The sequence below is a fragment of the Aegilops tauschii genome, chromosome 4, assembly GCF_002575655.3.
Source record: "Aegilops tauschii subsp. strangulata cultivar AL8/78 chromosome 4, Aet v6.0, whole genome shotgun sequence".
Lineage (NCBI taxonomy): Eukaryota > Viridiplantae > Streptophyta > Magnoliopsida > Poales > Poaceae > Aegilops > Aegilops tauschii.
In genome coordinates this window covers 427,841,763-427,855,164 of record NC_053038.3, presented here as the reverse complement: position 1 = coordinate 427,855,164, position 13,402 = coordinate 427,841,763, and positions in this window count along the sequence as shown.

Sequence of the window (13,402 nt, the reverse complement as noted above, 5' to 3'; positions counted from 1 at the left end):
AACCCCCATGCGCCGGTCCTCCCCCGCCAGCCACCGTCGCCTACCCCTCCTCCCTCTGCGCCGCAGTCAGCTCCTCATCCTCGTTGGACTCGGTACCGCCCTCCTCCTCTGTCCTTCCTCGACTCGTCGTCGGCCTACCCCTCCTCGCTCCACCCTTCTGCCTCCGTCCTACTCTCTCCTCCCTCCTCCAGTCGCCCCTCCTTCTCAATCCTCCGTCCTCCATCCAAAACCCCTCCTCCCTGGTACATTTTGATTTAGTAGGCTAGTTCATATGCAACATTTTGATTTAGTTCATATGATTTAGTTGATTTAGTAGGCTATTTGATTTAGAACATTTTGATTTAGTTGATTTAGTAGGCAAGTTGATCTAGTAGGCTAGTTGATTTAGTTGATTTATAAAACATTTTGATTTACTTGATTTAGTACGCAAGTTGATTTAATAGGCTATTTCATTTAGTTGATTTATAGAACATTTTGATTTAGTTGATTTAGTATGCTAGTTGATAGCTCTGAAGATTTGGAAACACCTAGCTAGATCTTAGGATTATAATTGTCCATCAAATTGCTTCTCGCGGAAGAAGACTCAAATTTCTTCTCGCAGAAGATTTGGCATTTGCCTGCTAGCTGTTTGTTCTATTCTAGAAGGTGTTAGTAAGCTATGAAAATATAACTGAAGAAGAACCAAAAAATCACATGCTACTGTTTTTATTTTGTGTTAAGTGGATCGTTAATCCTTTGCTCATATTGCTTTTGGAAAATGGCGCCACCACCACCACCATGTCGATTGTGCAAGTCAAGGTGTGCCTGCAGCCTTGCAACGGGCAAGCTCTTTGACATCTACTTCCAGCCGATTTTTCGTCATGCGGCAGTAAGAAATTATATGAAATGTAACAACTATTTTATTTTTAATGTTGGCATTACTGCATTGTGTCATTTTGCTTTTTTACACAGATCATCCCATGCAATGTGAGGTTGAAATTCAACAAGCTGACAGGAGACATTGTGACATTTGAGGCTCATGGGGGGCCATACACTATGGAGGTCGAGAAAGGACGCAATATGTCGCAGATTGGAGGAGATGGATGGGCCCGTTTCCTCACCCGCATGCATCTTACTGGTGGTGAGTTGATCAGCTTCTCCTTCAGAGCAGAAAGACCCATGATGGCCGTCATTTATATCAACCTGGTGGAAGATGATGAAGATGACGAAGATGATGAAGATAATGAGGACCCACTCGATGAAGATGATGAGGACCCACTTCATGAAGCCATCGTAGCTCAAAGAATGAGGCTAAGCGAGGAGGAGGTGTGCAACCTATGGGACATAATTCCACCACGTGCTGACTTTGTCAGGGTGCCATTCGTGACCCGCCTGACAAGTACCATGGTCGATCGACATGATATGGTATGTTATACTTACAAATGCAAATTACCCGATGATATCCTTAGTGTAGAGTCCAATTATATGTTGTGTGGAATCTAGTCGATGATATGCTTTAGTGTAGAGTTCGATCACATGCTTATTAGTGTAGAATCTAAGGAACTATTAATAGTGTAGATAATCCATATATACTTATTTGCAAGAGTATGTGCGAGGCTATTTATTAATTTATATGTTTTCATTATTCAGAAATTGCCAAAGAACCTATCTGTGAGTTATGGTATCGAGCCTGATGAAGAAGGCTGTCACATCCTAGCTAGTTCATGCATTAGAGTGTTGCATCATGTTTACTTTTCCAGAAAATTTGAAATGGGGATGACAGAAACCCCCAGCACCCCCCCTGATAACAACTAGGGTTTACTAAAAATAATTTCAATGAACCTGAAATGCCCTTCTAAAATGTTCATCACCTCTGCTTTGGTCTTAAACCACTGCCAAAAGTGATGTACAAATTTCTAGGACATCTTAAGGTCACTGGATTAATCCATTAGCTACTTGAGTTTGGGCATTTAAATAATATAAAATATTTCAAATGCTCAAATAATCCCAAACTAAAATATTCCATGTTGGATATATTCCAAACAGTGGCCAGGTGCAGTTTGGTGATTTTTGGAGATGCCTAAGTATTTTTTTAAAAATGCAACAAACTTACAGAAATAAAATAAAACAGAAATAAAAGAGAAAAGGACATACCTGGCGCAAACCCACGCCCCGGCCCACCTGGTAGCCCACTGGCCGGCCCATTACTGTGCTGGCCCGCGCCAGCGAGCTGCTTCCTTCTCGCGAGAGCAGGCAGAGAGGTGACGCCGGCGTGCGCGAGCTCGCCACGGCGCCACCTGCTTGCCGCCCGCGCCTCTGGACGCTCTGGTCGACTCCCACGTCGCCCGCTCGACCGCCCCGACATGCCCATTCGCCCCCTGCACCTCTCCCTTGCCTCTCCTGGCCATGGCCGACGCACCTGGCGCCGCATCGCCGACGTAGCCGTGCTCTCCGTCGTCCCCGCGCCGCGCCACCGTGTCCATAAGCTCCGCCGCCCTCCTCTCCTTCGAGCAGGCCGAGCCCCGAGCGCTCGCTTGCTCCGAAGCCGCCGCAACGACCATGCCCGACTCCGCCACCGCCGGAGATCCCCTTCGCCGTCACCGTCGCAGCAGTCCGTCTCCGAGCTCGCCGACCTCATCGTCCGACTCGCCGTGAGCCTCTGACCCCGTCCATCCCTTTCTTCTTCCCCGTAGGCCGTCGTAGCCATCAGACCGCCTATGCCCGAATGCGCCGCCGCCGAGCTCGTCGCCGACGTGACTCCGGCCACCCAACGGCCAAGCCACCTCGTCCAACACACTCACCGCATCCTCAGGAACCCGTAGCACCACCGCACGCCCCTCGCCGTGCTCTCTAGCGACGGGTTCGACTACACCCAAACCCCGGCAGCCGCACAGCTCGTCGCCGGCGTCGATTCCGGCGACCCCGAGCCCAACCGTCACCACCACTCGATGCGGCTCGTTCCCAGCTGCGCGTAGATAGCCTCCGCCGCTCTTTTGGTCACCGGAGCATGGTTTCCGCAGCCCCCGCCATGTCTGGCCTCGCCGACAGCTAAACGCCGGCGAGTTTGACCCCGTTTGACCCTGGATGACTCCGTGTGGGCCCAGGTTGACTTCCCCCTGAGTCCATGACAGGTGGGGCCCGTCTGCTCACTAAATTAGGACCAGTGCTAAATAAAAATTAGTTAGGTTAATTACACTGACACGGGGGACCCACTGGTCAAGTTTGACCTGGACCGCCCCCGTTGACTGCTGACGTCACCATGACACACTGCTGACCCAATAAGAAATTTAATTACTGGAATTATTCTTATACAGGAAATTCCAGAAAATAACACAAACTTAAAAAAATCATAGAAAATAATCTATTGCTCAGAATGAAAAGATTTATATATGAAAAATGATCAGAAAAATCCAATCTATCCATCTGTTCTGGTTTCATGCATGTTTAAGAAAATTAACCTGCTGCTTAGTGCAGAACAAGATAAAGCACTATTAAGGGCCACTTATGAGCTTGGAATTTGAATCTTTGATTCAAAATGGTTCAAACCCATCTGGTCTTAGTTGCATTAGCCCAATACATTCATTTTGCCATGTCTCATGCATGCATCATATTGTTGCACTTTGCTTGCTGTTGATTGTGTTTCGATGTGTTCTTCGTGGTAGGTTCTGCCTCTGAGGATATTCGCGAGTATCCAACTGAAGGGCAGTATTCCACTACCACTCCGTCAGGCAAGCAACCCATTGATCATTTCGATACAAACCCATCTTCTCGCTTCTGGTCTCCTTTACTGCATTAAGACAACGCGATTCAAACTGCTGTGTGTCGCGGTAGTTGAACCCACTTCCTCTGCATGACCTGCCATTGCCACAGTAACTAGATGAAACCCACTAGCATGTGTAGGAGTTGATTGAGCCATGTTTGTGTTTCCTACCATGCTATGCTTGCTATGCTTAGAGTCATGTCAGGTCTGGCTCATCGGGGTGATGAGCTAGAGTGAAAGGTTGTGTCGGTAATGAGAGTGAAGTGTTGAACATGATTTGGTAAAGGTATCAATGAAAGGCCGTGTAGGAGTACATGGTGGGTTGTTTCATTGAGGCCGTCCTTAAGAACTGAGATCTATATGCGTGATTTAAGATTCAGCTACTACCACACATTGGGCCCTGAAATATGACCCCGCTCGACTTAGTGACCCCTCTCATCCTCTGTCCAGGAGTTGCAAGTAGTTTCTGGTGTTTGTAGTATGCTGGAGGCCATGGACAGCGCTGACCCGAGGGGTGGGCTGTGATGCCATAGGCACGTGGCACGGTGTACCGGGCGCCCGTTTGGTGTCTCGGGAACCCTGCACACATCGTTTGGGGCCGTTGAGGACACCCCGGCCGGATTTCCTTGTGGATGGAACCCGAATAGGTGATAAACCTGGACTAGAGACTTGTGTGGTTAGTCAGGTCGTGGTCTACACCCACGTCGGCTTTCGCTTGAAGTCTGCCGAGCACATGTCGTGTGCAGACGCTAAGTGGTGGAAACATGTGTGACGAAGTACACCCCTGCAGGGTATAAAACTATTCAAATAGCCGCGTCCGCGGTAAAGGACTACTTGGTCGCTTATGCAGTTCATAGACAAGTTAATTGTTACTACTAAAAGCCTCAAGATAAGTGTGAGTACCGCGGATGGCTCTCTCGTAGGATGATGAGGGAGGATCCACGGTGGAGTATTGAGATGGAGATTAGTGGACTCGTGTGCGAAAACTATTTCACAAGTGGTGTTTCGTAGGATAGCTTAGCCAAGAGTCAAAGCTGGCTTGCTGCAATAACTCCACCACCTTCTTGAGAATGTGCATGTATAGCAGGATCTGTTGTAAGACTTGCTGAGTACCTTTGTACTCATGTTGCTTTAATTACTGTTTTCAGACGACAACACCGCCCCCTCCGATGGGTTCTATGTAGATCTCGACGCTGACGAGTGATTTGCCACCCAGGTGGTGATCTGAGCTTGTGAAGGGCCTATGTAGATAGACAGGCTTCGCCAAGCCTTCTTTCTTTCTAGTTGTCTGTACTCAGACAAGTTTGCTTCCGCATGTGCTTGTATGTTTGTATGACTTGAGTGTCGGGTCATGTGACCCCTATCTGTATGAACATGTTATGTATGGCTCTCCGGAGCCTTTAAATAAAGTACTTTGAGTTGTAGAGTTTTGTTGTGATGCCATGTTGTATTTACACATATCGAGCATATTGTGTGTATGATTGAAATGCTTGGTACGTGTGGGATCCGACAATCTAGTCGTTTATCCTTGGCAGCCTCTCTTATGGGGAAATGTAGTCTAGTGCTTCCATGAGCCATAGTAGTCCGCTACAGTCCGGTTCACTGGAGTCCTGCTAGCCCAGCACTACTGCTCCGGACACTTGACTGGCCGGCATGTGTTTCACTTCGTTCCTGTGTCTATCCCTTCGGGGAAATGTCACGCGGTGATATCCGGAGTCCTGCTTAGCCTGCTACAGCCCGGTCCACCGGAGTCCTGTTAGCCCAGTGCTACAGCCCGGATTCACACGCTGCTGACCGACATGTTCGATGTTGATTCATGTATGCCTGTCCCCGTACGTTAGTGCCGCTTTGGGTTAACGACTAGGCATGTCGGCCCGGGTTCTCTCTCATATGGATGCTAGCACTACTACAAAAACAGCTATAGCCAATATGGACACTAATGGCACACTGTGCATGTGGTGCGCCATTACTAAATAGTAATGGTGCACCATGTGTTGGTGCGCCATTAGTGTGTAAATACTAATGGTGCACCACATGCACGGTGCGCCATTAGTAAAAAAAATTATTTTTTTATTTTTTCAAAACTAGTAATGGCGCACCACACCCACAGTGCGCCATTAGTAATTATGTTTCAAAAAAATTTCAAATTTTTTTTATTTTATTTTTTTAACTATTAATGGCGCACCATGGGAGTGGTGCGCCATTACTAGTTGAACTAGTAATGGCGCACCACTCCCACGGTGCGCCATTAGTAATTTGGCCCAAACATTCCCCCAAATGCACCCCCCTGTGGACCACCTTTTCAGTTTCAAAAATAAAATAAAATAAAATGATAGAAATGTCAAAAAATAAAAGAAAATAAGATTCCCATGTGATATGTGGTCTACTTGTTAGCAAAATTTACAAACATGAATTTTCGACTTTTTTGCAAAATCTCTCGAGAATTTGGAAAATGGGCATAACTTTTGCATACGAACTCAGATGAAAAAGTTTTTTATATGAAAAATCATCTACTCAAAAAGTTACATCCGAACCATGTTAAACATTTTCAAAATCCTCAAAAACCTAACAGAAAAAAGATACGGGGCTTTTAAGATCTGGAGAGGCAAAAAAATTCAAACTTACTAATGGCGCACCTGCCAATGGTGCACCATTACTATCTTCCCGCCTTCAAAATTCAAAATAAATCAAGAAAATAAAAAAAAGTTAGTAATGGCGCACCTGCCCACGGTGCACCATTACTATGCCGTATATATGGCTAGGCGTGGTCCTCTCCTCCTTACCTCTTCATTCTTCTCCTCCACTCCACCTCTCCTCCACTCCATCTCCTCCTCTCCTCCACTCCATCTCCCCTTCTCTCCTCCACCATACTACCCTCCTCCTCTTCGGCGACCTCCTCCTCCCTCCTCTCCTCCCCTCCCCTCATGGTTTCTCCTCCCTCCTCTCCGGTGAGCTCCTCCTCCCTCCTCTCCGGTGAGCTCCTCCCTCCCTCCTCTCCGGTGAGCTCCTCCTCCCTCCTCTCCGGTGAGCTCCTCCTCCCTCCTCCCCTCCCCTCCCCTCATGGTTTCTCCTTCCTCCTCTCCGATGCTCCGGTGAACTCCTCTCCGGTGACCTCCTCCTCCTCCTCTCCGGCGATGTAGGCGAGCGCCTCTCCGTTGACCTCGGCCCTCCTCTCCGGCGAACTCCTCTCCGGCAAAAGAACACAACAAAAGAACGTACAAGATCCAAAAACGAGAACAAAATTTGAAAAAAAAACGAGAAAAAATGGGCAAAAAAATCGCGATCCAGATCCAAATTCAAAATTCAAAAATAGCAATGGCGCACGGTGGGGGTTAGACGGTGCGCCACTACTTTTTTCCCGCCTTCAAAATTCAAAAATACTAATGGCGCACCGAGGCCTATACTAATGGTGCACAGTGCACCATTAGTATACCAGATACTAATGGCGCACCAGTGGTGCGCCATTAGTAAAAAATACTAGTGGCGTGGTACTAGTGGCGCACGAGTAGTGCGCCATTAGTAGGCAAAACTGGTGCGCCACTAGTAGGCCTTTTCCTAGTAGTGTAGCGACACTATCATATACGTGAGCCAAAAGGCGCAAACGGTCCCGGGCCATGGTAAGGCGACACCCGTGGGAGTACCGTGCGTGAGGCCACAAAGGGATATGAGGTTTTACAGGCTAGATCGGCGTGACTTAGAATCGTGGTCCTGACAAAGGCTCAGCTGGACTACGCCTTACCGCAAGGGGCTCCATCACAACCTGTACTTACCGCGTGGACTCGGACGGTCGCACACACTTAAACTCGGTTGGGTGGAAGAGATTCCTCGATGGCAAGAATCTTCGTCGTATCTATAATTTTTTTTGTTCCATGCCAATATTATACAACTTCCATATACTTTTCCAGCAAGTGCATCAGCCACGACCTTGATACGTCTCCGTCGTATCTATAATTTTTTATTGTTCCATGCCAATATTATACTACTTCCATATACTTTTGGCAACTTTTTATACTATTTTTGGGACTAGCATATTGATCCCGTGCCCAGTGCCAGTTCCTGTTTGTTGCATGTTTTTTGTTTCGCGGAAAATCCATATCAAACGGAGTCCAAACGGGATAAAAACGGACGGAGAATTTTTTGGAATATTTATGAATTTTGGGAAGTGGAATCAACTCGAGCCGATGCTCGAGGGGCCCACGAGGAAGGGGGCGCTCCCCTGACCCTTGTGGACACCCCGTAAGGCGGTTGTTGCCCTTCTTTCGCCGCAAGAAAGCTAATATCCGAAAACAAATCATGTTGAAAGTTTCAATCCAATCGGAGTTACGGATCTCCGGGAATATAAGAAACGGTGAAAAGGCAGAATCTGGGAACGCAGAAACAAAGAGAGACAGAGAGACAGATCCAATCTCGGAGGGGCTCTAGCCCCTCCCACGCCATGGAGACCATGGACCAGAGCGGAAACCCTTCTCCCATCTAGGGAGAAGGTCAAGGAAGAAGAAGAAGAAGAAGGGGGGCTCTCTCCCCCTCGCTTCCGGTGGTGCCGAAACGCCACCGGGGCCATCATCATCTCCGCGATCTACACCAAAGCCTCCGTCATCTGCACCATCATCTCCATCACCTTCCCCCATCTATCTACAGCGGTCCACTCTCCCGCAACCCGCCGTACCCTGTACTTGAACATGGTGCTTTATGCTTCATATTATTATCCAATGATGTGTTGCCATCCTATGATGTCTGAGTAGATTTTTGTTGTCCTTTCGGTAATTGGTGAATTGCGATGATTGGTTTAATTTTCTTGTGGTTGTGTTGCTGTCCTTTTGTGCCCATCATATGAGCGCGCGCGTGGATCACACCATAGGGTTAGTTGTATGTTGATAGGACTAAGTATTGGAGGGCAAGAGTGACAGAAGCTTCAACCTAGCATAGAAATTGATGCATACGGGATTAAAGGGGGCCAATATATATTAATGCTATGGTTGGGTTTTACCTTAATGAACATTAGTACTTGCGGATGCTTGCTAATAGTTCCAATCATAAGTGCATAGAATTCCAATTCAGGGATGACATGCTAGCAGTGGCCTCTCCCACATAAAACTTGCTACCGGTCTAGTTAAGTAGTCAATTGCTTAGGGACAATTCCGCAACTCCTACCACCACTTTTCCACACTCGTTATACTAACTTTATTGCTTCTTTATCTAAATAGTCCCTAGTTTATATTTACGTGCTCTTTATATTCTTGCAAACCTATCCATCAACACCTACAAAGTACTCCTAGTTTCATACTTGTTCTAGGTAAAGTGAACGCTAAGCGTGCATGGAATTGTATCGGTGGTCGATAAAACTTGAGGGAATATTTGTTCTACCTTTATCTCCTCGTTGGGTTCGACACTCTAACTTATCGAAAGAGGCTACAATTGATCTCCTATAATTGTGGATTATCAGACCTCACATTTGAATTGAGTGCCAAAGGGAAGTAGTTGGCGAACACTTTCTCATCCGTGCCCCTAGCGGCTTGAACGACAATCATGTAAATGCTCAAGACCTCTGTCGGGTTTAACTTTCCATCGTACTTTCTGGTAACTCTGGCTTGAAGAATCGTGTACACAACCAGTGGACCTGCCGCAGCTGGCGAGTGAAGGTAAGGCACCTGACCTCAAAAGGCAAGTACCCGCCATCACTGGGTGCGGGTTCATCAACGTCTGGGTAATTGCGCCTGTCGGATTGACGGTGGGTATCCCGGTGTCATTCTATGATGACGCGCGCATCTTCCCTCCGTCGATCTTCCAAGACCCACCGCTAATCTCGACGGGTTTGTGGATCAGACAAGGCCATTGATACTTTGTTGGGCTCATGGACACGCTGCTCTTGCTACTGTTGCCTTTGGGTTTGCTGCCATGGAGGGGACTGCACCGTCAGTGTGGCCCCCTTAACACGGCCATTAGCTCGATCTGTTGTCGTTGCTTGCGGGCGTCGTGATGGCTCCGCCCGCTATGATCCCCCAGCTTCAGCAAAGCCAATCAAGCTCTGGATGGTGGCCCTCCACTCATCTGTTTGATCAGCCGCCGGTGGGAATCTTAGTATGAGTTGGGCCTGTGCCATGGCTTCAGTAGTTGTGCTTGTCATAACTGATGAGGCAGACTATGACGTCGCTCGACACCTAGTATCACCAGCAGGAGCGTCGCCGTGTTCTTGCCGCCGTGAACCGGTTGCCAAGGCAATCTGGTGATGAGGGGATCGCGAGTGGGGATTGGCAACCCCGTTCGGCCCCCCGTCTTTCTTGCCTTATTCTGGGCGAGGTGTGTGCCCAGTGGTCGTGCTCGCTGATCTCATGTTGGCTTGTGTCGGAGTAAATGACCATGGGTAGCCTAACCAGCTCCCCCTGGCTCTTCAAAAAATATCGGGCCGACTGAGCCCTCGAATGTCCAAGACGCAGGACCGCCTTCTCCTAGCCGGCTAACCCATTGGCCGGCTGCTGGAAGGCGGCAAGACTCTAAGAGCTCTCGTGAAGAGGGGCGACTTCTAGCAGCCGGCCGCCGGAGGGCCGGCTCCTAGCAGGCGGCCTGGCTCACACCCTCAAAGTTTGCACCCTCATAACGGCGATAAGACGGGGCGTGGCTACAGTGAAGCCTGCCACCCCCGAATCCCGGAGCAAGCGTGGCCAAAGTGCGCTGTACGGGGCGGCCACACACCGTCCGGTGCGGCACTGTTGCCATGTTGACTATGACATCACCCACGGCAGACGGTCAGTACGGCCCGCAGACGGCGGGCCCCTCCTGCCAGAGAGATACCAGAAGGCGGCCAAGCTTCACCAAGCCGGCCTGGGGGGAAGCCGGCTCCCAACAGTCGGGTCACCCCCGCTCTGGAAGTTTGTTCACATTAAGAAGATAAGACGGGGTGAGGCTACAGTGAAAGCCCGCCATGCGGCGGCACTGTAGCCATGCCTACCCCGACAAGGCCACCGTCAGCAAGAGTGAGGCTACAGTAACCAGTCGCCGACAAGACCCCGAGGCGGTGGGCCCAGCCGGTTGGCCAAGAGGCCGGCAGCCAGCGGGACCCACCTATCATTGGGTTCCAGCGGCCGGCGGAGAAGCCGGCGACTACAGACACTGACGGCCTGGACCCGCGTCCAGCGGGATTACAATTGTACCCCTGGGGGTAGGCCTATATAAACTCCCCAGGGCACCCATGCAAAGGGTTGATCTCTTAGAGTTTTAGACACCACGTAGAGAGAAGGAGAGAGCTAGCCTTGCCCTTCTTCTTCCTCTAGCCAAACAGCTCAAGGAGCCTCTTGTAGCCACTCGCGTTGATCTAGTGATCATGCGGAGACCCCGCAGAGAGCCCCGAACCTGGGTAAGATTCGCCGGCGTGCATGTCTTTGCCTTATCCCGTTTCCAGGCACCGGCGATGTCTTATTGGCTCCCACAATGATAAGCCACCCGTTGGCATATGTCGCACCTACCACCCGACATTTGGCGCCCACCGTGGGGCCAGGTGCACCGTCGTCCGGAGACCTGCTCTGGACGGGAACCCTTTTCCTTCCCAGTGAGCATAGCCCGCCCGGCACGCCCGATGGCGCTTGCCCCAACGCGCTGCATGGCGTCGACGATGCCTGTGCAGCAAGCTGCCTCGCCGATCTTCTCGGCGAGGCCCGCCTCTCCGACGAGCCTGCGTCCGACGCAGGCACATATTGCCCCGAGAGCCGCCTTGTCAGCCTCCTCGACCAACTCCACGTCGCCAGTGAGCCTGCTGCGGATTTGGAGTCGGTCGGCTCCACCGACCCGATGCTTGTCGACTCCGACACGGCATCGCTTGACGCCTTCCCCACCAACGTGGTGGTCATTGATGACCCTCTTCCCCGAGCCAACAGCAGCGGCAACACCATCACTGAGGTGCTCGTCATCAGCCACGGCGCCGCCTCCGGCGAAAACGCCCACGACACCCTGCAGATGGCGCTGCATGACCTGTCCATCCCCATCTCATCCGACGCCGACGCCGAAACACTGGAAGCCCGCCGCCTTGCCCTCATCAAGAACGGCAAGAAGATAGCCTCCATGAGATGCCTCACCGAGGCTTACCAGCACGAGGTTGACCGTGCCGCCTCAGGCATGCCGCCTGCTAGCGGACCCAGCCGGATTGGCGCTATCAAGAAGCACGGCGCGGCCATTGCCAGCATGCTGGGTGCTGACCGCCCAGTCTACGCCATGCCGCTCTAGAACCCGTGTACCGCCCAGGCTGCCGTAGACGAGCTGGACGGGCTGGAGTTCAAGGAGCTCCACTGCATGACCAGACACGTCCAGCAGCTGATCGACGCTGACGTAGAGCAGCATGAAGCCGGCGCCCGCGCTCAAAGTCCTCCCCCACACCGAGAGCACGACGCGACGTCCCGGACGCCGACTACAGACGGCGCCCGCACAAGAAACGACAAGGAGGCGACTGCTGCCGTAGTCGGACTCGCCTCACCATCGAGCGCGACGAAGAAGGCCGCCCCCGAGCCGTGGAGAGACAAGGCAAGCCGCCTCCTCCTCCGCCTCGCGGGGAGAGATATCCCACCCCGCCGCTTGTCACGCACCCGACGCTCAGCGGCTGGCTGGGCCGCCGCAAAGGAATCGGCCAGAACGATGCCCGCCATCGGATCGACCGCCTGGCGCGATCCTAGGCGCTAGAAGAAGAAGACGATGTCGGGCCGCCCTGTTTCCCTAAGGGTTCTCGCTCCCAAGAGACACGCCAAAATACAACGGCTCGGTGAAGCCGGAAGACTGGTTGATAGATTACTCCACTGCGGTCAGCATAGCAAATGGCAACAGGCGCGTCGCCGTGAAGAACCTCCCCCTCATGCTTCAAGGCACGACACGCACCTGGCTTAACAGCCTCAAGCTCTACAGCATCAACAGCTGGCTAGATTTCACGGAAGTCTTCATCCGCAACTTCACCAGCACGTACAAGCGGCCTCCCAAGCCCCGCCAGCTCTCCTTGTGCGTCTAAGGCCCCAATGAATCGACTCGCGACTTCCTCACGCGTTGGGCCGAGCTCCGCAACTCTTGCGAAGGGGTGCACGAGGTGCAAGCGATAGAGTACTTCACTGCCGGGTGCCGAGAGGGCACCCTCCTCAAGCCCCGACTTCTCTGCGATGAGCCGGCTACACTCGATGAACTGCTGATCATAGCAGACAAGCATGCCACGGCTGACTCCTCGATGAAGACAAAGCTCTGAGTGGACGCCTCTGGAAAGATGCTTCCTCCGGCTCCAAAGACGCCGGCTGGCGACTCCAATCGACGCCCGCACCAGAGCGACAACAAGTGCAAGGCTCCTATGCTGCCTTCCACCAGTCGGCAGGTGGCCACAGTCGAAGACGAGCAGCCTGAAGGGCAGCCCCTGCCAAAGCGACCTAAGGGCGGCAGGCCGGCTTGGCAGCCGGCTTTCTCCTACGAGCAAACACTTGATGCCCCCTGCAAGTTCCATAGTGGCGTAAAGCCGTCCAACCACACAAACTCGGAAATGTCATTGGTTCACACGGATCTCCAAGGCCGAAGGGCTGATGCCCCTCCGCCTGATGGCCAGCCGCCTCCGGCTCCTCAGCAGCTGGCTGCTCGCCCAGTAGTCGGAGCCGTTCAAGACGAGTTCCCTGACGAGCATGCAGCCTACGTCGTATTCACAAGCCAAGC